This window comes from Polistes canadensis, unplaced genomic scaffold (genome assembly GCF_001313835.1).
Source record: "Polistes canadensis isolate GaletaPanama2010 unplaced genomic scaffold, ASM131383v1 scaffold_105, whole genome shotgun sequence".
Taxonomy (NCBI): domain Eukaryota; kingdom Metazoa; phylum Arthropoda; class Insecta; order Hymenoptera; family Vespidae; genus Polistes; species Polistes canadensis.
Genome location: NW_014569652.1, coordinates 463,586 through 491,320, shown reverse-complemented (window position 1 = coordinate 491,320; position 27,735 = coordinate 463,586). Strand labels below are relative to the sequence as shown.

Genomic DNA, 27,735 nt, shown 5'->3' with positions numbered 1-27,735 from the left:
GAGAGAGAGAGAGAGAGAAAAGCTTTCCGAAGGATGGAACGAACTAAACCTTCTTCCTTAAGCATCGTGCCTGAAGTCACAAGGGTTGTGACTCGTGTGGGGTCATCCTAAGATAGGTTTGTTTAGGTTTCCATGGTCCTTCTTGAGGTTTACTTTATAGTCATTGCCAGTTCAGGCTACGTTAGTTCTTGTCAAAATAAGTCTGACATTTTTTCCTTTTTTTTTCTGTTTTTTTTTTTTTTACCATGAAGTTTATTTTTCTTTTTTCTTTTTTATTTATATTTATGCGTGTATATATATATATGTATGTATGTGGTGGTTCACTCGGTTAAAATAATATGTTAATAATATTTAGATATAAAACGGAATTTAGAAATATTTTTGTTGGAATTAAAAGAAAAAGAATGTAGAATGTAACAGCTGTTTGATCTCACAAACATACGAGACAACTGAGCGTAGTCTTCTTCTTCGTTATCATACACTTGAGTTTACTCCGTGTAGTTTCCTCTTTTCGTTCTTCTACGTGTTCCAAGGAACACTCTCGTACAAATATACAAACTTGTCAAAAAGTGATACAGTTTGTAGTATCAGGACAAAACTTAGCCTTTAGTCTGTGTAATCTCATTCGCGATAAAAGCTTTATCAAAAAGAGTTAAACCAAGTTTATTAACTTTCTTCAAATACATACATGTTTACATATCTATATCTATCACTTTGATTTGTTTAAATAAACTCTGGACATATGTATTTCTCGTCTTAACAGATACGAAACGCGTTCTATTTTACGTATTTTTTTTTCTTCTTAATATGAATACTACTTTGAATTATTTCTTTATAAAAACGAAACACACACACACACACACAAATATTCTCTTAATTACTTAATATTAAATATTTAAAGATATATTTATAAATTACTAAAAAAAAACAATTATATATTATATATTAACCAATAAAACCTAATTTTATTGATACAAGGCTTTTATAAATTTGTTAGTTACTTAACATTAAATATTTTCAGTATATAAGAAAATATATATGCGTATGATATATAAGTACATATGTGAAAAAATATTTAAGATAAAAGAAGAAAAGGGAAAGAAGGAAGGAAGGAAGGAAGGAAGGTAGGTAGGAAGTGATGGCAAAAGTCGAGACGTTGCAGCTCGTTGGAGGTCGTACTGTTCGTCTTTGCATTCCCAACTATTCTCTTTCTCTTTCCAACTATCTCATTCCCTTTTTCTCTTTTTTCCTTTACAGTATCCGTAGCACGAGAGGAATCCGTAGGAGGGCTGCCGTGTTTACTCGATTGCACCCACACTCTCTATCTATCTTTTTCTTTCTCTTTCTGTCTGTCTCTCTCTCTCTTTCTCTCTCTCTCTCTTTCTCTCTCTCTCTGTCTCTCTGTCTCTTTTTCTCTTTTAGTCACTCTTACTGCAGCCCTTATGTTTCGTCTGTCGTTCTTTTTTTTCTTTTTCTTATCCTCTTTTCGTTCGCCCAAGTTGCTAACACCGTCGTGCACCCAGTCGAGGCCACCCACAGTGGCCTCCAAAGACTCGTATAATTGTACTCCGTTATCGTTCGTGAAAAAAAAAAATAGAAAATAAAAAGGAGGAGAAGAAAAAAAAAGAATACTGCCAGGAAGGACGAAGGTTGGACAGACTAGAGAAGAGAGAAAACTTTTGATGGGTTTGAATGTAACTTTATTTTTTTCTTTTTTTCAAGGTAATCATCTCAACTAGATCCTTTTTTTCCTTCTTCTTTTTATATTTTTATTTCTTAGAAGAAACGTGAGTAAGTATATATGATACATAGGTATATCGCTAAAATATGGGTGTTGATATTTTCGTAATATCTAACTATAATAAAATATTTCAAACACGATCTCTCTTCCTTTTTATTTTATTTTATTTTATTTTATTTTATATTTAGCCATTTTGGTAAACTTTGTATTTTCGTTGCGTTCCCCTATTACCATAAGAAGCCGAAGAAGCATAAATAAAAATTGGACAAATCACAGTCCTCTTTGCCTTTCTCTCGTCCAGTTTCAAGGTAGACTGTGAAAATACTCGAAACGTTTTCATAACGGATTACTCTTCCTGCACACGAGCGTGGAATTCTAAAAGGAAAGTATTATATACGTGTCGTTCTTCTCTTAAAAAAAAAAAAATAAAATACTTCGAATAATAAGGCTATGTAGAATAGCAGAAAAAAAAAAGAAGAAACACAAAAATTTCAATAAAAACACGATCATTGAAAATAAATATTTGTACTAATGTCAAACAAAATGAATTTATTTTAATTTATCTAAATCACGTTCTTTAATGTAAATGATCGTAAAATAAAATGTCTCCATTATTCCCCTATTCCCTTAGCGACCTTGAAAGGCGTGTCGTAAGTTCAACCCTCGTATCGTATTGTATCGTATCTTCTCGTTAATTTACCATATCGAAACAAGTTAACTCCCTAAAATCCGTAGGAAAACTCAGCGTACTCGTTACTTTTCGAGATACTATTGGAATCCTGAAAACAACCCTCCCTTGTAAATACATTGGACAAATTACTACGAGAAAACTATATGGAAGAGGAAACATAGAGACATTACGAGTGGTTGTTGCTGCTATTGCTGATGTTACTGTATGCAGTATTCCTATTCCTAACTGTTGCTGTGTCGTTGCATTAGGGTGCGAGTTTTACGAGCATTTAACGGCCGATTTATCGTTCTTGAAACGAGCCGAGAACGGCTAAACGGTTATGTCGACACGATTATAGATCTACCATTCGGTTTTTCACCCTCTAATGACCTCGACTCACATCATTCCAACCCTTCTTTCTAGTTCTATTCTTATGTATTATCTTCATAATCCTTGACCCGTTATATATTTCTTTATTTTCATTAGTAACACATCTGATTATATATATTCTTAGATTTTTACGAATATCCTCGTTGGATGGTTCAATAATATTGTGGTCTAACGTTTAATATCATTTTTGTCCTCTCTTTAGGAAACGTTTAAAAATAGCTACTGCCCGTATCCACAGAGAGAGGGTGTCAACAACTGCACATTTCTTCTGCATTAGCATCGTTTCCGTTCATATTTTCGAGCACTTATTTCTCTTCATCTTCATCTTCTTCTTTTTCTTCTCAATTTTCACGTGACTCGTTGTCGTCGTCTTGAGAATAATACGCGCCAATGTGTGTTTGTAATTTGTACATGTGTATACGTATACACGCATGCGTGTACAAAAGCACTTGGAATGATTCTACGAAGCGAAATACGTTCTCATTCTCTTTCTCTCTTTTAGTCCGAGGATGCTTCGCATAATTATCGTTGGATTCGTGAGTTGGAATAAATTTAAATCTCGAACCGGTAGCCCTCTTCTTCTACTTCTTCTTTTTCTTTTTCAACGTTCGTGATCGTCGCAGGTCGTCGAACATTTTTAAAAAGACGATTCCACGAAAAGAATCTCTCGTGTATCTTTTCCATTCGTTATTTATTATAACAAGCTCGTTAACAACTAATAAGTAGCAATTTTGGTAGAATGTATTATGGTGGCATCGCAATGTGTAGAATAACAGTTGTTACCGTGTCAGTCAGAGCAGAACATTTGTTCTTTTTTTTCTTTTTAATCCCACGAATCTTTTTACCAGATTCTCACTGAACATTCATTCTTTTCTATTCTCCTTCTTCATTTTCTTATTATTTCTCTAACTAAGAAATATGCTGGTAGCTATACACGATTCACATAAATCCTAATGAATATTAATGATGGAACATCGTTCTGCATACATACGTACATACATATATTTATATGATGTATATATATATATATGTATAAAGATATAAAGTGATGACGAATCCATTAAATAATTAATCTCTTCGGGCCAGAATTCGTAATTTCAGTAATAAGAGAGAAATTTGTATTCTTTTTTTTTTACTTTTATTTATCTTTAATTATGGAAATTAAGTATTCATTTATCTTATATAAATCGATAAATATTTTGTTTTAAATAGTTTGTTTTTTTTTTTTTTAATAGGATTTTAAATGAAATATCTACATTCGTGCCAGAAACTATGATATTGGATTTAAACAAAATAAACACACAAATCGAGAAAAAAAAAGAATCTTATATTTTAATAATTTAAAAATAATCGTATTAGAAAAAATAAATGAAAAATAAATTCGCGCAAAGTATTGCGTTTTTTGTTTTTCTCTTAAATTCATATTAATCCGTAATATTCATAATTATCAACGGATAAAACTGAATGAGAATTTTTAAAATAGAGAGAGAGAGAGAGAATGAGATCAAGTTAATAATCGACACGTGTTAATACAAATTATCAATAATCGATTATATATATTATAATAAAACGTAATTTCTTCTTTTATCAGTTTGAGTAGGTCAGAATAGATTTGCGAGTTAACACGTTAGTAGTTGCTGTTGTTCATCCATAAGAATGGATTAGGTCTATGTGTCAGGGACAATGTGATAGCATATACATATCTCTTTCTCTTTCTCTCATTTATGTATTTAGAATATAGTATATAAGTATACTACACTATCATACACATGTAGATACAATATAACCACAGATCAGATAATATTAGTCGGTTACAACTGAAGCTGTCAACTTGTTGAGCAATGTTGCTTGCTCTCCTGCGTGGGATTTAAATGAGAGAAAGAAACACCCATGATTCGGTTGGTCGGACATATTGGTACATATGAAGACGTAATTGGACCAGGCTGACAGTTTAGTTTCCGAGCATTCATTTGACGTGTGACATGATTCAGAAGCGTCCACCCGTTGTCACATCTTCAATTGACTACTTCGTCGCGGCAATCATCGTCCTGCGACTCGCGACGAAATCGTATTCGTCACCGTAACCTTTTATATCAAATTTGACTTCCTTTTCATATCTCTTATTTTCATTTCGTCGTTTCTTTTTCTACTAGACCAAAGGGGTTATTCATAAAAAGACTCTGCGTGGCGTATTGGTGATATTAATTTAAGTGTCTGATTGAAATATGGCAAAGACGTAGTAGGATGAAATTCATTTTTTCAATTCACATACAAATGATCGGCGAATTTTTTTCTTTTTTTTTATAGTAATAATTGATATTGCGTTGTGTTGAGTTCGTAAATATAAATAATTGAAGGAGATTTTGTATAGAAGTTCATAGTAAATCTTTTTTAAAGATAGTGTAATTTGATTGAAAATTGGAATACATCTATCGTAAAATTAAACAAATAGTGGAGTTGGATATTAGGAAATTGGTGAGAGATGAGAAAAGATCCTGTAGAAAATATTAGGGAGGAAAGGATTTTAGCTTAACGGTCCTAATTAAACATTATTAATAACTTTAGCACGAAAGATTTGATTCCCAACTATTCCAAGTATAGATGATGAGACATACTTCAAATATTTATGGAAATTTCTGGAAGATCAAATCTACCAGAATAATCCGCAGATAATTGAGAAAAGCCAACATTCAAACTACTACTACTGTGCATGGAATTCTCATAATGAAACTTTCAACGATTTAATTATATCATTTATCATCGATTATGATTCTTTGTTAAATACTCTAATATTGACAATGTGTTTTTCTTATCAAATTTCTTAACTTTTTCAAAATGTATTTAATATCAAAATCATCGTTGTATTTAATCCAACAAGCTTAGATATAACCATTTAATAATGTTCTCATAACCCTTCCATATTTCATCTCTCTTTACTGGTCTTATTATTCAGTTTCTTAGCTTGTTACGTCACGATTAAATGGAATCATCTTTGATGTGTTTATCAACCACTTGACCACTTTTATCCACGAATTAACACTTTCAACTTAGTTTAACAACCCGTCGAGATACGTAAGAATAATTATCGTATAATTATACGATACCAGAAGATTTGTAGTCGTTTTGTAATGTTAATATCTTGTTTACAATCTTCCAAGTGAGATCGTAGAATTTCGATACTTAAATCCTATATAATGTCAAACAGTCGAAATGATATATCTGTATAACCATATACATATACATATATATATATATACATATACATGAAATATGGCGGCGGGAGACCGTATGCATAATTAATTAAACGAACGGAACTTACTCAAACTCATTAGGAAATGCATCGTTTTCGTTCTTATCGTCGATCAATGTAAATACATACATATATACACATACATAAGTGTATAATACATCTTAGGGGGCTCGAGAATGTAGATAAATTACGCATTTACCTGTCATGTTCGATCGATAGATGATGCAAGCATTAAAAGGCTTATCCACTGATTCGAAATTTCCATCTACGTATAGAACGATCACGTCTCGATAGTTACTAGAATTCCAAGAATCGATAACGGTAAAACCGAGAATGTACTAGGAGAAATGGAGGATGAATTCATCAGAGCTCTAGAAGAAGATTATGCCTGGACTAATTCGATGACAAACAGCAAGCTTAACGCGAGAGATAACGAATGTTTTTTTCTACATTCTCAAATGACGTGAACTAAGAAAGAATTTTTCAACGTGGATGAGCATTATTAGTAAGACACGTTGGAAGAATTCACTCGAAGAACTTGGAAAGTAGCTTGACACGTCTTATTTTTCTTCTTCTTTTCTTTTTTCTTTCGGTTCCATCACATAGTGTCCATATTTTTCTTCTTCTTTTTTCATTTTTATTTTCTTTTTTTTTTTTATTTTTTTGTATTTTTATTCTTTGGAAGGAACCGTGTTTATCGAAGCGTTTAGTTGGAAGCGGTAATTCATACCAAGCATTAATTGTAATTATATACTTGGCGCTAATTGCGCGTTATTAGATGCCAGAGTGGCTGGCAAACAAGTCCTCCTTCTTCTATGGGGTTCCCCCGTACGTACCTTGGTCCCGTTTGCTCTTTCCTACATATCTATATATTTATGTAAGCTCTCTTCTCTTCTTGTCCGTTTCTATTCTATTTATATGAATCATTTGTAAAAAAAAAGTATGTCCTTAAGATTTACATTTTATATTCATTCGAATAATAATTTCATTCGAATAATAATTTCATTCTCAACGTACGATTAAGTCTTCGTCGTCTTTAATAACGATACATTTTTATTTCTAGATAATTATACATGGGGTGGTGGTGGGGAGGGGGGTGGAGGAAATAAATAGTAATCAATTTTTAATTGATACATATATACCTTATTTACATGTATATGTTTCAGATATTAAACAAAACTTTATTAATACTTCATATTTCATATTTCACATAAAAACTATATACATAACTTTTTTAGAATTGTAACAAAAAGAGAAATAATATAGTAGCATAAATTTTCTTTCGTATAATATTCTTAAAAATGTTAATATAATAAAGATTTTGTTTCCTTATCCAAAATTTGTTAATATTATTACTAAGTTTACTAAAATAATAATAAATAAATAACATCCCTAAGAAGTAAACTTAGTAATTCTTAAAAATGTACAACCCTTCTCCCCTTCCCCCTCCACCAAACGAAGACAGTTGATTCACACAGATTTACATATCCAGGATATATTCGCATCTCTGTTTATTTCGCAGGAAAAAGATGATATCTTTCGTCGGAGTATATATCTATCGCATATTTTGTAGGATTCGATTCGATTCGATATATTTTTCCATTGTAGAGTGAGACACGTATATACATATCCACAAACACACACACACACAGACAAATAAATGCATATAGATACATATTCTAGTAAGGGTTTACCTTATCGGCTTGGACGGGTCATTCGCACGAGGGTAGATAGAAATATTGTGCATCGAGTCGTACAAAATCGAGTGCAGTATACGAAGAGAGAGAACGAGAGAGAGAGAGAAAGAGAGAATGATTGGGTGGGAGGGAAAGAGGTGGGAAAAGAGAGATGCTGGATAGAGGATGGGGAAAGAGGGAAAATATCGGCTACGCTTCGCCGAAAATTACGTTTTCATTTCGAAATCGTATCGCACCGAGTCAGCTCGTAATAGATTGTCCATGGGTATTGGCATCGTGTATCGTCGCGAATGCGTGCTCGCATTTTACCGAATATTTGTTCGCCATTCCTGACATTTATCGATTAATTAATATTCAAAGCTAGGATTCGTCGTTCCCGCTTAATCCTTTCTACGAATTTTTCTCCAATCATTTTTCTTTCATTTCTACTTTATTTTTGGTTTTTGTTTTGTTTTGTTTCTAATGACGGATACTTATATTATTACGAAGTTAATCTTCTTTATATATCGTTAATGGGAATATGTGGATCGTTTATTTCGAAAGTATGGTGTAAATCCGAAAAAATTAAAGATGATTCATTAATTATATCAAGTTTGACAATGTTTTTATTAATTTATCGATATGTAATTTGATTATATACATTACTTTTAGGTTAATTTAATTAAAATAATGTATATATACAGACTTACACCACTTTCAAAATAAACGGTCTATAAATATATATGGAATCTGTATTTTTAATGATAATTAAATACTACATTGATTGCGTTAAATGTCAAGAGTAATTGAATAATACAATGCTTTTTGAATAATTCCTTTTTATTTATAATATGATAATATTTACATTTTATATAATATAATAATATAAAAGGTGTTATATTATAATTTTCTTTTTTTGCATGTTTAAACTTTAAACGTTTTAATTCAAATCTCGTAAATAATAAAATGACATTATTTGTTTTACATTTATACCTTTCGTATGTAATAATAATAATAATCAAATGATCATACGATTAATCGAAATGGTTTACACCAGTAAAAATGTAAAATATCATAAATTGACCTTTTAAAGATTGAAAAGAAACGAAATGTCAGATAGCATGGAGTTTATGACAGAATTGTTGGAGAAATGGTATATTATTATTGCTAGTAGAGAATCAACGAACGTGTTTAACGTGTCATTCGCAAACGCTGTAGGGATTAACTGATATATCACTGCTCGCGATGCAATTAGCGATGCTTAATCAGACTATAATACCCGCATTACCAAATACCGTTAACATATAATCCTTTCAGTCATGTAATTATCGATGTATATATATATATCAGAGAAAGAGAGAGAGAAAGAGAGAGATAGTGTTGAATATAAACGGAATAGAACGATATATGTTCAATAGGTGATTTTGTGATCGAAGTTTAATGTTAGATAGAAGAGAAACATGTTCGTTGTTACGTCATTCAAAGAAAGATATGGATGTGTCACGATTTCTAATCTTTTGAAAGTTTCGAATGAAAAGAAACTTAGGTAACATCTTTAACATAAGAGATTTAGTATAATGTCAATCGATTTTTTAAAATGAAAATAAAATACGAGTGGACACGTTAATGATTATAATCGTATAAAAACAATGGGGGTACAAGTTGATATATGTTTTTTTGTTAACTATATTATATCTTTTTTTTCTTTGAATTAATAAATGTAATAAAAAAAAAGGTATTCTTATAAAATATATAATTTGATATTATTTCTTATTCGAATAATTATTATTAGAAATATATTCTTTTATTTTACTTTTGCGTTATAAAATACGAAGAAACATTTTTTTCCCCAAATCATTCGATATTAATATATTTCATTCGTAATATTGTTAAAACATTTCAATAATCATTTAGTATCGAGTGAAACACACAAAAATATGATTTCAGTAATGTTGCTTAAAATATAATAATATGATAAATTCATGTTACAGAGGTACACGAATATTACATGGGGTACAGAATATTAAGAAAAATATATATATATATGTATATAGCAACGAATGAGTACCTCAGAAGAGAGGACTCGAAAAAGGAAATTGCAGTATAGAACTCGATTATAGTATCTCGAGTGTTCCTTTATATTTCTCTCGCGTGCTTTCTCTTTTCTCGACTCTCAAGTACGCTTGGAAGGGATTTATCTGTCTCTTTTTATCTTCATCTGTGTCTCTCCTCGTCTATCTAGTAAGCTTTACATTTTCTCGACTCTCCCTCGATGCACATCGTCCTTCGCCGTTAAGTAGATTTCATTCGTTCGGTATACAAGCGAACTTGTAGAGAATATATAGAGGAGTGTGGGCACGAGAGATGAGCGGAGACACGAAAAAGAAAATAAAAAAAAAAAAAGGAAAAAAACGGAGAAATGAACCAAAAAAAGAAAAAAAGAAAATCTACAGAAGTAAAGAAGAAAAAAAATAAAAAAGATAAAGAGGTGGAAGAAAAAGATGAGAAGGAGGAGGGAGAAGAGGATGGAAGGCTGATATTGGTTTGGTTCGAGTAAAACACGCGTTCGATGTTAAAAAGAAAATGAACAAATATGTTTGATATTTTGAAACAACTCTCAAATATTAAAAGAAAAACATTAATATATGGGAATCGTATAGATAGATACTAATTTTAACGATCTGTTCCAATAAATACAATTCTTTAACATATTATTTCATATTTTCGAAATATTTATTCGTACGTTTCGAATCTTATTGCGATATTTTTTTAAATGGAAAAAGAACGATAAGAATTTTCGACGAGAAATAAATCAAAATGATTGATAACAATTGATCGAATTCGTTTCTAGTGAAAAACTTACTTGTTACAAATATTTTGTTTTTTTTTTTTTTTAATTGTACAAGTTAGAAGTTCAAACAAAAACGTTTTGTAGTAGTTGGCAGATAGGAAGTTGGTGAGCACCGCTGCGAGCTCGGCAACAAATCAGCATGACAAAGAGTACCTTCGGGTGATGTAAGGGACGAAGAGAGAGAGAGAGAGAGAGAGAGAAAGAGGGTCTGAGTTTGAAAGTTCGGGGGTGGTTTGGTTGGGCTCGTCCGTTCATTCGTTCGTTCGTTCGTTCGTTCGTTGGGTATACGTTGCAGTTCGTAGCAAAAGGGGTGTGTGGCCAGTGAAATCTGTCACCCGGATGTCAATCAATATTTCGAGAGGGGTTCGAGGCCACCCCCTACCCTTCAGTACTACGTACGTAAACTCCCTGTGTCCGAGCTACCCTTATTCGAAATTTCCCTCGGAATATTCTCTTCGTATTTCGATTTGTCGTTTATTTCTCAACGTTCATGGTTAAAAGAAAGAAAGTTTTAGAAAAAGATAGAAAGAGATGGGAAACCATATTACTAACAAGGTACATGCGATACACAAAGGTTGACAAAGTTCATAAACCGGGGTTAACTTCCACCCCTCTTCGATCTATCTCCTCAATTTTAAGATGATTAATTTCTAACTGTAGATTAATCAAGAGGAAAGAATTCGTTCTATGCGTACGGGACAATGCTACAAGCATTCGCTGCCAGATGTAGGGGGAAATAACAGTTATCCAAAATTGCATGCCCACCTCTGTTCAACGTAATCTATGCAGTCCGAGACTAATTTATAGACTATGGGGAGATTAACAAATTACTTTGGATATGCAGCTCGCTTCTATTATCTATCTCCTTTCTCTCTCTCTCTAATAATCATCTAACAGCATATTCTTTTTCCAAACTTCGAATCGAATTTATTCGATCGAATTCATTTCTAATAACAATAAAAAAAAATAAGAAATATCAATCAAATTATTCTCATTTCGAAATATTTAACGGATTACATTTAAATTGATTAAACAGTATTATAATACGTATTCATATATATTCGAGAATAATGTTTGTTTTATTTTCAAATTTTATTATATTATTATTACAATGAATATAAAATCAAACAAAAACTATATTTTTCTTTTTAAGTTTTAAATGAACTTTATATATTTTATTTTTCCCAAAAACCAGATGGCCAGATTAGAGAGAAACAGAGAGAAAATTAATCTAACAAAAATCAAGTGCACCTGAGTTTATTCGACATTTATCTTTCGTCCTCGTATGATAGACGATAGGCGGACACTTTGAAGCACATATTCACGATAATTGCGACACAGATGTTTTGGGCGTATCAAGGACGAGGGTGAGAGTTTATGAGAGAAAGAAAGAGAGAGAGAGAGATAGATAGGTTCTAGAATTATATGACGATATGACGCATCCAACATTTGAAGCGACATCCCTGTCATCGGCCTCTTTCCTCTTCCTCTTCCTCTTCCTCCTCCTCATACTCCTTCATCTCTTTCTCATTCTGTTCACTGTTATCCGTATTCCAAAATATAGAAGGGGATAATAGAACGTGATAGTAAGAGAAAGACGAAGAGAGAGATAGAGAGAGAGAGAGAAGGAATGGTGGAATGGTTGGGTTCGGGAAACGGGTAAGGGGTAAGGGGTGGAGAAAAGGGGGGGTGGAGACACGTTACTCGTTCACGTCCCTCAAAATAGAGTTACAAACTGTAACTACGTTTCGGTGCATTAATGCTTCTCGCATAGGGTTGCCGCCATTGGACCCTGTTCTGAACCTTCGTCGGAATTCACGAGATGCGCTCCAACGAATCGATCGCGGTTACGTCGCTTTCCGTTGGTTAGTGCCGTCGAGGTAAACGTAGAGTGTGTGTGTATGTGTGTGTGTGTGTATGAGAGAGAGAGAAAGAGAGAGAGAGAGGGTAGGAGATAAAGCTCGCTAAGCTTCGAGGAGGGTCGACCAGCTTTCAGCGGCACGCTTCCGTTCCGAGCCACTTTAGAATTTAAATCGAGCTTTCGATACAATAGGCATTCTCGATGCTCTTAATGTGTCGATTCAACTCTCGCGAGGAGAAAAAAAAAAGAGAAGAGAAGAGAAGAGAAGAGAAAAGAAGAGAAGAAATGGAGGGAATGGTTGAACGTGTTCGATCTATCGTTGAATCGTCACGCGTTAACGATACTTTTGTGCTTTTTTATATTTATATAATCCATTGTTTTGTGCAATGGTTAATAATGGTTTTATTGATCATTTTTATTAGTCGTTTACTTTTTATGAATTATTGTAAGAAATAATAAGTAAACTAGTTTATACACTTTAAACATAATTTATGATCTGTATATGTGATTAGTATTGTAACAGTTCATAGAAAAATTATCTATACTTTTGTTAGTTTAGTCACAGGTATGATTATATAATATAAAAATGAAATACGTTGTTAATATAAAACTCTGATGCAATTTTAACGTTATTTTTATCATTATTAAAAATACTAAAAATACTAAACAAAACGTTTATACATATAGTCTAGCATTTATTCAACAATAACATCGATCAAATAATTCCAAATAATATGAAATAACATTTTCATTTAATCGCATATTAATTATTTCATTAATTCTAAAATAATAAGAGATAGCACACATGCTTTCAAATGAATTCGTACTTGCATTAAAATTATCTAATCATGACATTATATTCATTCGTTGAAAATAACGTGTAATATTGTAACTAAAGAAAAAAAAGAACAAAAAAAAAATAGGAAAGAAAATATTCCTTTACCTGTAACGAAAGACACATTCCCTTCGACGATTCAGCCGCACCTCTCTCATTCGCGAGAGAGGAGCTCGGACAAATTAAAGGCAAACAAGTGGAAGAAGAGGTTCCTTCTCTTCTTCAGAGAGGATACCACCACCACCATGACGACGACGTATATATATATATATATATAGATTCGCCATGGTTTCGTTCGCAAACATCGTTCGTGTCTTTGCACGGATCTTTTACTGCCATCTATTTCCTTCTCTCTCTTACTCTTTATTTTTCTCACTCTATCTAACTTTCTCTCATTCCCTAACACTTTTTTTAATACTCTCTCTCTCTCTCTTTCGATATTTAGTGTCTCTCTTATTCTCTCTCATTTCTATTTCTTTTTCTCTCTTTTTTTTACTGTCTTACTCTTGTAGGAATGTACAGCATTTCATTCGTAACAGTTCAACGTTTCTACTCGAGGCGTTTCGAGTTTAGGTTTGCCGTTCTCGCCTTTAAGAGGATTAAGATATTACTTTGGAGAAACGAGGACGAGAGCTTTAACACGCTTTATTCGGTTGGTGAAAACAGTCCCCTGTCTACGACGTCGTTTCATTCCTTCCTTCCTTCCTTCCTTCCTTTCTACTATGGTCCTTGTTTTAAAGGGTCGTTCGCGTTCTGTAGAAAAAGAAAGAAAAAAAAAGAAGAAAAGAAAAAAGGGATTGGAAGAGGGAAATATAATTCTTACTTTCTATAGTTCTTCTTTGAATCTACGCGTTCTCTTCATCGTCTCTTAATTTATTTCCAATTTTAAATAGTATTATTTTTCATTTAATTATTTAGGAACAAATTTCTCATTCTTTTATGTCAATTATGGGGTTTAAGTTAATACATCAAAGTATTTTATATATATAACAGAAGAACATAGTTTTCCCATGTATAAAAAGGCTAAAAAGTTCTGAGCTTATCATATGCAGAAAAGTGCAGATTTTTGTCACGATTTTGTAATGATTGAGTCAAGATTTTGTCATATTTACACGGAACAAAATTGACCATAAAATAAAATAACGATTTTCAAAATTATTTAATTTATTAGCGAAAAGAACTGAGCTAGAGGAAAAACAATAAAAAAATGCAAAAATTTCTTCCAAATTAATTAAAAACGAATAAATTTAACCACATATTTCTTGTCTACATGTTTCGAAAAACAAAAACGAATGACGAAAAAAAAAAAAATTGACCATAAAATAAAATAACGACTTTCAAAATTATTTAATTTATTAGCGAAAAGAACTGAGCTAGTGGAAAAACAATAAAAAATGCAAAAATTTCTTCGGAATTAAGTAGAAACGAATTTTTTTACCCACACATATTTATTTCTTGTTTACACCGTTTCGAAAAACAAAAACTTTAGGAGAAAAAACGAATGACGACAAAAAATTTCGTTGAAATCGGTAGAAAAATGAAAAACGAAAAAAAAAAAAAAAAGCGCAATGTAAAAGAGGGGGTGCGTTGGTGCGTTGGTGTTGAAGAGGAAAGTCGAAACGAGAGAGAAAGAGAGAGAAAGAGAGAGAGAAAGGGCGGTCGGTGATGAAATCTTTGATCCGCGCTGTAATTAGTCGGCAAGCTGTTGGCAAGCACACACCCTATATAGGGATTCGTGTAACGGGCGTTGGTGCCAGCGAATTGCACCGGGTTGCTAGCGAAAATGTTTGAGTGGCGATCAAAGTTAGTGGCGAACAGGGCGCGACACCGCGCCTTTCCCGCATTTTCCTCCTCACCAACGGAGTACCCGTCGACTTTCGTTGAGAAAGCCTTCGAGAATAGAAAAGGAGGGCGCCAAACCCCCTCTGGCACCTACCTACTACCTTCCTACGCCCATTGGCGCAGTTCTTTACTTATTTTCTTTTTTCCTTCCCCGACACACATTTTTTTATCGCATTTATTTGCATTTACACTTTTTTTTTTCTTCTCTCACTGTTTCCCTTTCTCACTCTTTTTTTCCACGGTTTTATTATTTTTCTTTTTTTTTTCCCATTATTATAATGTAAAACTACGTTATAGAGTAGTTTTTGTTATTCTCAAAATAATTTTCATAATATTCGTGTAATGTAATATGTCAGAGGGAACAAAATATTTTTTGCAAATAATTTCAACAAAATTCGAACGAAATTTAATTAATTATAATTCTAGAATTTCTTTTTCACGAATAATTATATAATTTTATGTACTTTATTATACACGGATATTTTTACTTTTTTTATAAATATATATATAAAATTTGATGATTATAATATAAGGACCGTGAAAATATGCACGTATTAAATATTAATCGGATTCAAATAATAATTTAAGCTTAGGAAAAATATAAACAAAATAATTATGAGAATTACACACATCTCGATATATAAAATATATAATATAATAATTTGTATGGACATGAATGGTAAAAAAGAAATTTTGTTTAGTGAGAATGTTACGCCAGTGACGGAAGGGCGCCGTATGACACACGTCGAGTGCGGTACTCGGCACCCTCAAAGCACAGCCGCCGACTTCCAATGTCGAGATGCATGGCATCCCAAGCTTGAGGCTGCTGCTTCCAAGGAGACGAGAGAGAACACGCGGGGGGAAGCTTTGCGGGAATAGAATTTAACCTGGGTTTCCATATTGAAGATGGACATGTATGTCCTTTTGCTGGAATGCTTGGAAAATCCTTTGCCAAGGGTTCTTTACAATGTATAAACATTCCGAGAAAATATCCAATACTTTTTTTCTATTATTTTCATTTATTACTTTTCCCGTTTTTATTCTTAAATTAATTTAATGTTTCCTTGATACTAAAAAAGAAATCCCTTCTGTCGTCAGATCAACGATATTAAATTTTTCTCAATATCGCTCATTTCATTTCGAATGATATATTATTAAAAAGATTTAAAAGTTTTATTTAAATTTATCTAAACAACAATGAAAAATTATGATATTTAACAGAAAATATTTTACGTAATTATAATCGTGAGAATATAACGTAATCTCATTAAGGGTTCGCATAGTAGGTTTTCATTTAAGGTTCGATAAACATAAGCAAGTTAAAGCAAACCAAAATTAAATCTGTATCAACTTTTCTCTCCCTATTCAACATCATATTTTCTCACGGATCGATAATAATATGGTCGACACTTTTCACATAGACCGGGTTCACACTTTTTCCGAGAGGCCGAGTAGTTTGAAACGTCGGAGCACTTGCAAAGGAACTGTCACATTGGGTAAAAGAAAGATGCACAATGTCGCCCCCGTTTGACAGTCGTCACGATGTTGAAACGTCAAAGGAAACATTTTTTATATATTCCACTTTTTTTTTTCATATTCCTTCTCCGTTCCCATTCCTCTCTCTCTCTCTCTCTCTCTTCTAATTTTTTTTATATATCTTTTTTCGTTTCGATCTTCGATTCGTTTCGATTCACGTCACAAACGTGAGACCACGTTTTTTTTTCGGCATCTAACGTTAGATAAAGAAAAATATTAGAGGAGTTTCTATTTCCGAACAATCTTCTGTCATTTTTTTTTATTATTCCTTTCTAAACTATCTAAAAAAAAAAGAAAAAAAAATAGCGGAAGAAGTAAAAGGAATGGAGGTAGTAGTAGCACGTTGAAAACGGGTGAAAGAGGAGGAGGAGGAAGGGGTGGGGGGACGTATATAGCCCTTGGGAAATTTCGAATTCTCAATGCAACTTAGCTTGCAATCTCCTATCTACCTTTCTTACGTACTTTCTATTACTTTTCCCTATTGGAAAATTAGATAGAGTCTTTGAGAATATCCCTTTTTAAACTTCCCTTTTTTTTTTCGATTTGATCGAACGTTAACGAGAAAATTCCGCGTTAGGTTAAAATCGTTCGATGAAAAAAAAAGAAAAAAGAAAAAAAGGGAAAAGAAAACTCGCTCGCTTTTTCTCCCATTGCTGTTGTGTTTTTTTCTTTTTTTTTTTTTTTTCTCTTTAATCGATCTCACGAGAAAATACAAGGTAATACCGCAAATACTCTATCCTCGTAAAAGGTAAAAAGAAAGTTGTTAGAAAAGTAGCGAGACGTGTATTTTTACGTTTTAGAAAAAGACCGTGTACGTGTTGATCTCTATTACTTAAGAGTGACTTGCTTGAACGTTTGAAAAATTTGTCCAACTAGAGTGTTTGCCGATTGAACAAAACGTACATTCTCTTTCTCTTTCTCTCTCTCTCTCTCTCACGCTCGAGTTTCTTCAAATTGAGAATTGAGAAAGAGTAAGACTCTTTGTCGGCTAACAAATGCTTTTTGGTTTCTACGTGCTAACGAGAAAATTCTACGACGACGACGACAACGACGAAGACAAGGATGACGATAGAAAAGAGTGAGTGAGTGAGAGAGAGAGAGAAAGAAAAAGGGAAAGGAAAGTGCCTTTCGCGGAACATCTTCTGGAGTAGCAGCAGAGGCGTACTCGTGAAAAGTAACTTCCGCGTGCTCGTTGAAGCCTTGCCGAGGGTTTTTATTACCCACTGTCCCTTTATACCTCGAAGTGTGCGTACGTTATAGCGGCACACTCGACGTTCTTTTGTTGACAAAGAGTTTTCGGATAAACCTTGCGGTGGCTCCCACTCGTTCATCCCCCTTTATACGTTCCTGCATCCTACCGGGGTAAAGATGAACCGAGAAATAAAGAAAGAAAGAGACAGAGTGATAGAACTTATGCATGGACCAGCCACCTATCGGCATGCATGTACACACACACACATATATATATATATATATGAACGTGTAAAAGAAACAGAGAGAAAGAGAATGAGTGAGTGAGTGAATGAGTGAGAGAGAAAACGTGTCTCAAACCAAAATCGTAATTGGATTCGAAGAGGATAGAAAGAGTGAGTGAGTGAGTAAGAGAATGAGAGTGAAAGATGGAAAAAGAGAAAGAGTGAGAGAGAGAGAGATCTCTTTGCCTTCACTGGCCGACCCCGGCAATGTCACAAAGTATAATACGAACTAATTACCCTGTCGTCGTCAAAGCTGCACTCGACTACCACTCTGGGACAATGAGTGGGCACTTTCGCGATGTTTTCTGCATACGCGGCATCGACTCGCAAAGGCTTACGAGAGATACCGAACGTGAGAGAAGAGCCTCCCAGGCTTAATAAAAAGAAAGTAAGAGAAAGAGAAAGAGAGAGAGAGAGAGAGAGAATATTATTTTTACATCATCCTTATAAATTTAAAAAGAACAAAAAAAAGAATAACCAAATCCCTTTTGGTATTCCACAAGAACCAAACACATTCATATCTAAAGATCAATTCGAAACAAGTCTAAGAAAGTCGAAAGTCGTTTTCCTTTGATTCTTCCTCCTTGATCGAGAAAAAAAAAGAGGAGGAGGTGGAGGAGGAGGAGGAGGAGGAGGGCAAAAAAAATAAAAGGGGTAGTAAAATAATACCGACTGTGTTTACGATCGATCGTTAGGGTGAAGAAGCTTTGGATGAAAAATAAGAAGAATGAGAAATATAAGAATCAGAATCGGAAGAAGAAGAAGAAGAAGAAGAAGAAGAAGAAGAAGAAGTAGAGAAACTTTGAAGAGTCGATGCCACAAAGCTTCCGCAACGGTGCTCTTCGTTCTTTATGACAAAGACGGAAAAAAACAGAGAGATAGAGATAGATAGATAAAGAAAAAAGAAAGAAAGGAAGAAAGTCAAAGGGGTGAGGATAAATCAAAGCAGGTACCATCATCCAGGCACGACGATGACCATCGTGCGAATATCCAAGGGAAAAATACTGTAATTAGCCTCTTGGCTTTCCCCCCACTCTACTTTTCTTCTTCTTCTTCTTCTCTCTCTATCTCTCTTTCTCTCTCTATTTCTCATTCTTTTTCGAAGCCCTTCTTATTCACAAAGCAAAAGCACGTTCGACGACATTAGCTTCGTTTCATTCTCTCTCTCTCTCTCTCTCTCTCTCTCTCTCTCTCTCTCTCTCTCTCTCTCTTTCATTTTCTCTCTTTTGGTACACGGGGGTGAAGAGGAAGGACCTCTGAGAGGGGGTAGCAAGCTTTCGACGACGCCATACGCGTTCGGTTCCCCCTATACCCGTTCAACCTTGCTATGAGAATGAGAATGAGAGAGAGTGAGAGAGTGAGAGAGAGAGAGAGAGAGAGGGAAAGGGTGGACTCGTATACAGCGTAGAAACTTCAAAGCTCCCGAAACGATTGTTCGGCAACGCTCCCGCGTGTACCTCGAGAGCACCGGGGCGTTTCGAGGGGGTTGGTAGGGGTGGTAAAGTACCCACGAATATACACCTACCCCTTTGATTACCTCGACGTTGTTACTCTCTCTCTCTCTCTCTCTTTCTCTCTTTGTGTCTTTCTTCTTCATCATCTTTCTTTCATTTTTTGTTTTTTACCTTCTTCTTCTTCTTCTTCGAGAAAGATATAGTACATATGTGCACTTATTTTCATGTAGATGTGTGTAAAAAAAAAAAGAAAAGAAGAAGGATAGATAAGAGTAGAAACTTTGACGTCGATTCGTGAGATGGAAAAAAAACAAGATGATCCCCTTCACAAGTTGGATTATGCACCGTGTCACGAGAAACAGCATATCCAACTGCTTTTCGAATTTATATATGTATGTGTGTGTTTATTATGTATATGAGAAAGTCAGAGATGGTTTTCTCTATGAACGAGGCGCGGTATAGCGAAAAAAGGTTCGTTAATTTTACGAGCTCTCGTTTGACCCTTTGCTTTGAGAGACGATACATCTCCGAGGAATGAAAAAATAAGAAAAAAGAGAGAGAGAGAGAGGGAGACAGAGAGGGAGAAGAGATTAGTTGGATGGTAATTATTAATGTTCTGCTTAAATTTCTTTAGATATTATTTAAGAGTTCTCCTAAGAATGATCGATCGATTAAGTTTTGTATAATTATTTGTAATAATATTTTAATTTTGACGTTTTACATTTATTACGTAACGGTGTCGTTGTTTCATGTTAATAATAGAGGATAAATTGAAAATTTGAATGTTCTATTTGATAAATTTTAATAACATATTACTCAAGCTATTAACTCGACCGCATCCATTTTTATCGGATTCGTTAAATAATAATTGCTGACTTGTATGTAAAAAAAAAAGAAAAAAAGGGGTAATTATTTATAATTAAAAATTTCCATAGAAAATTCTCGTTTAACGTTCTTCCACGTTTCTATAATAATATAGAAAACAAAAATTGCAGTAAATAAAAAATAAACATATTTTATAAATAATTAACAGAGTATAATAACTCTTAACAAATATATATTTAGATGGTATGTGTTATATCGTTGAAAAAAAAAAACAACAAAATTTATTCGCAAATTAAAACAAATAATAATTATTCTTCTAAACGCGATGACACGTTATACACATCATAGATACAATGATAACACATTCTACGAGACATGAGTAAGAACCAAATTCGAATAATTTAATCGACGAAAATTTAGAGAATCACGTGTATCTTCTCCCCGAATGTTGGTTATCCTAGAAGAGAGAGAGAGAGAGAGAGACAAAGACAAATACTAGCTAGCTCTCGATACACCTATTTCCTATTGCAGAAATAGCTCTCGCAACTATCAATGGCAAGCCCCAACCGGTATTCACCGGAACGTTCAACCGAACGCAGTGCTTATCTCGATGCATTGTCTAACTGCGAGTTGCAATGGCGGCAGTGGCGCTAGTGTTGCATCATCGTGTTTTGCGTCGTATATGCCTCTCTCTCTCTCTCTCTCTTTCTCTTTCTCACATACATACGCATACACACGTATACATATTCACTGTGGTTCCTATATAAACCGATGTCTGGAGTTGTTCCCATTGTACCAAGAGTCGCAGCTCGGACGTTTCCCATCCGGTCGTATATAGAGTAACCCTCTACATCGCGAGACGATGACTATGAGGATGAAAAAGAAAGAGAGGAAAAGAAAGACTAAGAATTAGAGAGAGTGAGAGGAGGTGAGGGAGAAAGGAAAGAAAAAAGATCGACAAGTGTATCATTTTCAAACAATTTCGATATGCTATCGATGCACAATAACACAACAAACTGATACTTAACAATGTCCTTTTATTACTAACCACTATGTGAAGAATATAATGGTGGTAGTATTCGTAATAATGGTTATACCTTTTCGTACTTTCTTTTCTACGTGTTTTTGTATTCCCTATTTCTCGTACCATATGGCAGAATTTTGTGTCGTTTTAATTCTTTCTTTTGTATATTACTTTTTTATTATGTATTTATTATATACGCGTATGCGAATAAATTGCATAATTTTAAACAAACTTGGAAATTAATTTTTGTTTTGTTAACGAAAAAAAGAAAGTAACGATAAATTTTTGTTATCCAATTTTAAATACTTTTTCTTCTCTCGAACGTTATCAAAATTTGGATGGATATGTTTTCCACGAATATAACTTTTTATGAATGAATATATTTTCTCGAGAGAAAAATTATTACGAAAAGCAAAAAAAAAAGAAAATAAGGAAAAAGTAATATGATTAATAACTTACTTAAATTTCTCGTTAATATTTGATAAGAACTAAATATTTCTTTACTTTTCGCTTGTCTGACTATTGTTCGTGTGCACTTAAAGGGTTAAAAAGGGTGGACATTCGAGTCAGACGATTCATAAATAAAACGTAAGCCATTCTCCCTTGTGAATGTTATTTTTACTCGTCGTTTTTTCGTCGCGTGATTCAGGGGGTTCTTGACTGTATCCCGATACTTTTCCCGTAGAAAAAGGAGTACGTCGAACGATATAATTCATTTGATATCGGGGACTTAGAAATGTCTCTTGGGTCGCACCCTCGCTATCGGTTAAAATTACGAGCGTCATTACCATTAGTCGTGGTAACTTAGTAGGTTCTTTTACACATCCTTATTTCTCTCATTCGTCTTTTCACGCTTTAAAAACCGATGCGAGGAAGAAGTGGGGAAGAAGAGAGGGAGAAGGGTAGGGGGAAAGAGTCTAGCGTTTTTTCGATTGTAATAACTCAAGGATGTGTGTGTATAAGATTGTAGAATATTTGTATATGTAATTAAATAAATGTATATCTTGTTAGATCATACACATACACACATTTACACACAGATTTATAATCGATCGAGCAAAGTGATTTTTATGAAGATTGGAAAAGATAATAACGTGAGAATAAGTATAATGCTGATAAGGTAACATCATTAGCCGAAAACTTAGTAACTCGTGGTAAAAAAAAAGAAGAAAGAAGAAAAAGAGAAAAGGGGAGAAAAAGAATGAAATGTAAAAGAAACAGTGGTCGGTTCGAAAAATGAAGCTCTTCTTCTGAGAATGTTTAATAGTCCGAACGAAGAGCGCTGATTAACTCCCGTGCAAGAAAGGGCCGCATAAATGTATACATAAGCGAGTAAAGCGAGGGCCGATAACGAGCGGATGGAAATTAATTAAACGTTTGGCGCAAATTTAATTTCATTCTCGCGAAAGGTGCGCTAACCGGTTATTCCCGTGGCTCATTTCGCACATTGCGAGACTTGATTGTTTTGCATAAGCTCGTTGAATGTGCAAAAGCAACTACGCGATATTCTCTCGTAAAAACATTTCTTAATGTTTAATAAGATCGACTCTCATGACTGAATGAGAGAATGAAAAATAAAATGAGTAGGGCAGATTAAATTTCTTGGAAAAATTCATACTCACAAATAGAAACTCTACGTTGATTTTCTTACGTATATATATACGTATGTGTATACGTGTTGTATGTAAGATTGCAAACAGGTAGATTCTTTTTCATATCATTTAAAATACATAGAAAGAAAAAGAGAGAGAGAGAAGGACATATTTAATTTAAAAAATAAATGAATAAATAAATATTCCCCATGTAGGGGTATACTGTTTCAATTTTGTTGCGTATGTTAATATATATTATATATATACATATCAATAAGATAGTTAGAAAAAAATACATTTTAAATATATTCGAAGATTAGAAAAAATAAAAATTCTTTTAAAGAATGTTGCTATATGTATTGTACATACGTATGTGTGTACGCGTGTAAGATCGCAAAGAAGAAGAAGAAGATTGTTTTTGTTATCAATATCAAGGATGTTTTCTCGAGTGGTCTCTCAAGTCGAATTATTAATATCTTAATTACGAACGACTCGTTTTTGCGAGGTCGTCTGGCTGGTCCCTTGGACTTAAAGAAAAAGTTAAACTCTTCTTTATCTTTTTTCTATCATAGTTTTTCTCTTTTTCACTGTTATTCCGTTTGAATTCTCATCACGTCGACTTAACGTGTCCACACAGTCGAGATACAACGTAGAGAAAAGGGCAACGGGGGCGGGCTTTTAACGAGATCTGTTCGAATATCCATCGGGGGCCGATGAACTTTGAACTCTCGAGGATTAAATTTATCAGGATTTATTTGAAACTGTTCGCGTTGTTAGGTGACCCTGGCTGTTATAATACCGAGTGTATACGAGGATTGTACAGGTTCGTTGGTTGGTACGTTTTACGTGTCGCTTCGTTCAGTAACCATATTAATCGAAATTTGTGGCTACCATTTCGGAGGTTATCCGCTAATTACTCGTAGAATCAATCAAATGACTCGACAGGACGATCGACGATAAAATATTCGTTGTAATATGCCGTCAACGAATGATCCAACAATGATTCTTCCAATTCATTCGTTTAACACCAACTTATTATATATATCTATAACTGTAAGCCAAAAATTCTTTATTTAGGGATCGAAACGATCACGTTCATTTACATAATTACGAAATCTACGCGTAATAATTAACTCGGTTGTGGATGAATCGAATTTGATACGTTAAATATTTGAATTTTTGAGCCATGTTTTATTATGTTCGTAATAATTATAATGATTGTTACATATTTACAAATTAGTATGATAAACGATTGTTAATATATTCTTATATACATATCAATTTGTATATTAAACTTATCTGAATAATTGTCAATAAGTAGATTCGTAGAAATAGTAATTATAATATTCATAATGAGTGAGTTAGAGATTAATAGTGATTTATATATAGGGTGTCTTGTAACATCAGGTATAAGAAAAATTAAGTCAAAAATGTGGAATAAAATTAGTTCATATAAAGTATTAAAGAATTTATAGAAATCAATATTTTTGTATAACTTTTATTGTATGAAATACGAAACAATTTGTTTTTCTAATTCAATGTTAATTTATTCAAACAAACTGTATATACATAAGTGTTTTGTATTAAATAGAAATTATAATATTCATAATGTGGGGAATGAAATTTATTAGACAGAAATAGAGATAAGTTTATATGTAATAATAAAAGATAGAATGAATATAGCGGCACGTAACAGATAGGCAAAACGAATTGCAGTGAATCGTTAATTACAACGGTTGATAAGCAGCGATGTCTTTTGTCGGGCAACGACAAACATTTTTCTCAGCCTTCTAATTCAGCCGGTCTCAAACATTTACTCAACGAAGTGTACTCCTTCCACGCGGCTCTTCCTTTTTACTTTACTATCGCGCCAATGAATTGTGATCGTTGATAGAAAAGAAAAATGGTCTCTCTTGGTTATGTAATCTAATTAATTCTTTCAAAATGAATCGTATTATCATTCTTATCTTTTCTTCTTTTTTTTTTTTCTTTTTTTTTTTTTTTTTTTTAAAAAATTCATTCTCTATAATCGATGATAAGAAACTCTTAATTATTATTAGAATAAATTATCCTTTATTATATTGTAAATAATTCATGAACGGATATTTAAAAACAAACAAGAAGAAGAAGAAGAAGTAACTTTTAGAAAAGGCTTGTTTTACGATAAAATTTAAATCGTCGTTACGTAAAAAGTATTATTCGCATCCTATTAAAATTACTGTCATATAAAAATGTTTTTAATTACATTATACGTAATATGTAAGATAATATAAAAATCATTACCACTTATTATTATTATTTTATATATAAATTTATTTTATCATCGATTAATAATAATTGAAAATAAAAAATATATATATATACAGTACAAATAATCCATGAAATTATATTAAAAAGGAAAAAAGAAAAAATATATAAAACACCTGTTTTAAAATCAAATTAAAATCACGGTAAAGTAATAAAGAAAAGATTGAAAAGAAGAAAGGAAAAAAGGGGGGGTAGGGGAGGGTTAAATTTGCATTGAGTAAGGTCGGAAGTCGCATTAGATCGATCACAAGGATACAAGGAACGAAGGGCCGAAGGGCCAAAAGGCATAAGAGCGTAAAAAAGGGTGAGCTTGGTGTCTTACACGCGCGCATTTACTCTTTCGAATGTTTGAGAGCTGACCATGCCTCCCTCCTCTCGTGAAAACGAACACAAACGCAAAGGTGGAAAAGAAGGTGGAAAGGTGGAGGAAAAAAAAAATAAAATGAGAGAAAAAGAGAGAGAGAGAGAGAAGGAAAAAGAGGAAGATGAGGAAGATGAGTAGTAGTAGAATGAGGAGGAGGAGGAAAAGATGGAGGAAGAAGAAGAAGTAGAAAAGGACAGAGAAACGTAGGAAAAGCAAATGAGAGAGGAATGCAACACGCTTGCGCGCACGTAGATGCGCCAGCTGTCGTTGCAGCGTCGATAAAAGCGTGGGTCCATCCACGGAGAGTGCATTTCTCGTGCGCCTGTAGTACCGGCAACCCGGCCAACGCGTATCATCCTTTTACCATCCCAGTTTTCTATAAAAAAAAATATATATATATAAAAAAAAAGAAAACCATCTCCACAATCAAAAAATTCAATCGGACGTTGATCCATTCATATTCTTTTCTTTTTTTTTTCTTCTATCCGATTAGCAAATAAAAAAAAATTCATTCGATCAAAATAAATAACGATTTATATATATATATGTGTGTGTAATAAACAAACGATTTAATAATCGACATAATAATCTCGTGTTTTAAGTGTGTTGTTATTTTTTGCTTTCCCTTGAGTGAAAATAAAAAAAAAAAAAAAACAAAAAAAGAAAGGTGAAAAGGGCTGTAAGGGAACAACGAATCGCGGACGACGTTGTTGTGATAGTGTCTCGTCGAGTGGTGAATTTATTTGAGATTTGAGAAGATAGACCGTTAAGAGAGACTTAGTTTATTAAATCAAATCTCTTGGGGGAAAAAAGCAAAAATAATATCGAAGAAAAATTAAATAAATGTGTCACCGTGTGAAATCTTCAATACTATGTGTTGTTTGAACCGAACTATGATCTTAGATCGTCGTTAACGAGATCCACCGAGATTGATACCTGATGAATCAGGTAAGATAGATACCGATTAATCAGAAAACAAAATCAATCATTTCTTCTGTCTCCATTTTGAATGATCTTCTTTTCGTTTTAACAATAAGTCATAGTTTATCATTCACTTTTAATTAGAAGTATCGAAATATAGAAATACGTGGTTGAGGATACTGTTGTTCATATCAAAGATTCGTAATAGATGGAATTCTCGTTTAGAGAAAGAAAAAAAAAAGGATGTTCAAAGTAAGAAAGAGATGGGGAAAGATCATAAGCCGCGATTATTAAAAGTCACCGACACGTGAACGCCTCGAAGGCGGTGGAAAGTTTTTGATTTGAGGAAATAGCGTGTCTGATAATAGGGGAAACCTAGACTCGCGTTTATTCTTTATATCTTTTTTTTTCTTTTTATTATTTTTTTTTTCTTGTCGTTATACTACATTCGTTCCCCCTCTTTTTTCTACTCTCTCTCTCTCTCTCTTTTTTTTTTTTCCCTTTCTATGTCTGTCTCTTCGTAATTGCGTCGATTAACAGGGACAATGGGAGGTGACGCGATATTAATGATAATAGAACCGGGGTAGATGAAACATCGACTAGACGTCGAGTCACCACGAATATTAATGTAGTTGACATGCGAGAGAATACACCATGTATATATTTATTATATGTATATTATATGTGAACATATATGTTTGTCTGTCAGTGTGTGTATGTATAGAATATATATATACATATATATATCGGCGGGGCGTCGTTATTCAACGATCGCTTAACTTATGCACGATACAAAAGAGTCCATTAACGCGCAGCGAGAGGCTCAGCTCGCTCGCTTTGAGTCTCGTGGATATTTTTCTGAAAATTTGTGCGTCCTGAATCAGCGAACGGCAGCTAGCAATGCCACGTCGGCGGCTTGGTTGGTTGGTTGGTTGGTTGGTTGGGTATTCAGAGTACAAACGTTGAATAGAAAAAGAGTAGTGGTGTATAAAAAGAGAATGAGTACGAAAGTGTAGGAAAAAAGACACGGAAACAAAGTTGGAGATTGAACGAGTTAGAGATAGAGAGTGAGTGAGAGAGAGAGAGAGAGAGAGAGAGAGAGAGAGAGAGAGAGAGAGAGA

At 33.5% G+C, this 27,735-nt stretch overlaps 1 protein-coding gene across 2 annotated transcripts in view; it reads left to right on the top strand.

The window, feature by feature from the left end:
* The window catches only part of LOC106787556 (frizzled-2), a 134,021-nt gene that overhangs the window by 9,391 nt on the left and 96,895 nt on the right, over nt 1-27,735 (top strand). Inside the window, exon 1 of one of the 2 annotated variants that reach the window (XM_014749988.1) lies at nt 25,857-26,641. The exons of the other annotated variant lie outside the window; for it this stretch is intronic. The gene's annotated coding sequence lies outside the window, so the exon portion shown is untranslated. Of the gene's footprint in view, nt 1-25,856; nt 26,642-27,735 lie in introns of those variants that run through there. 2 annotated transcript variants of the gene reach the window in all.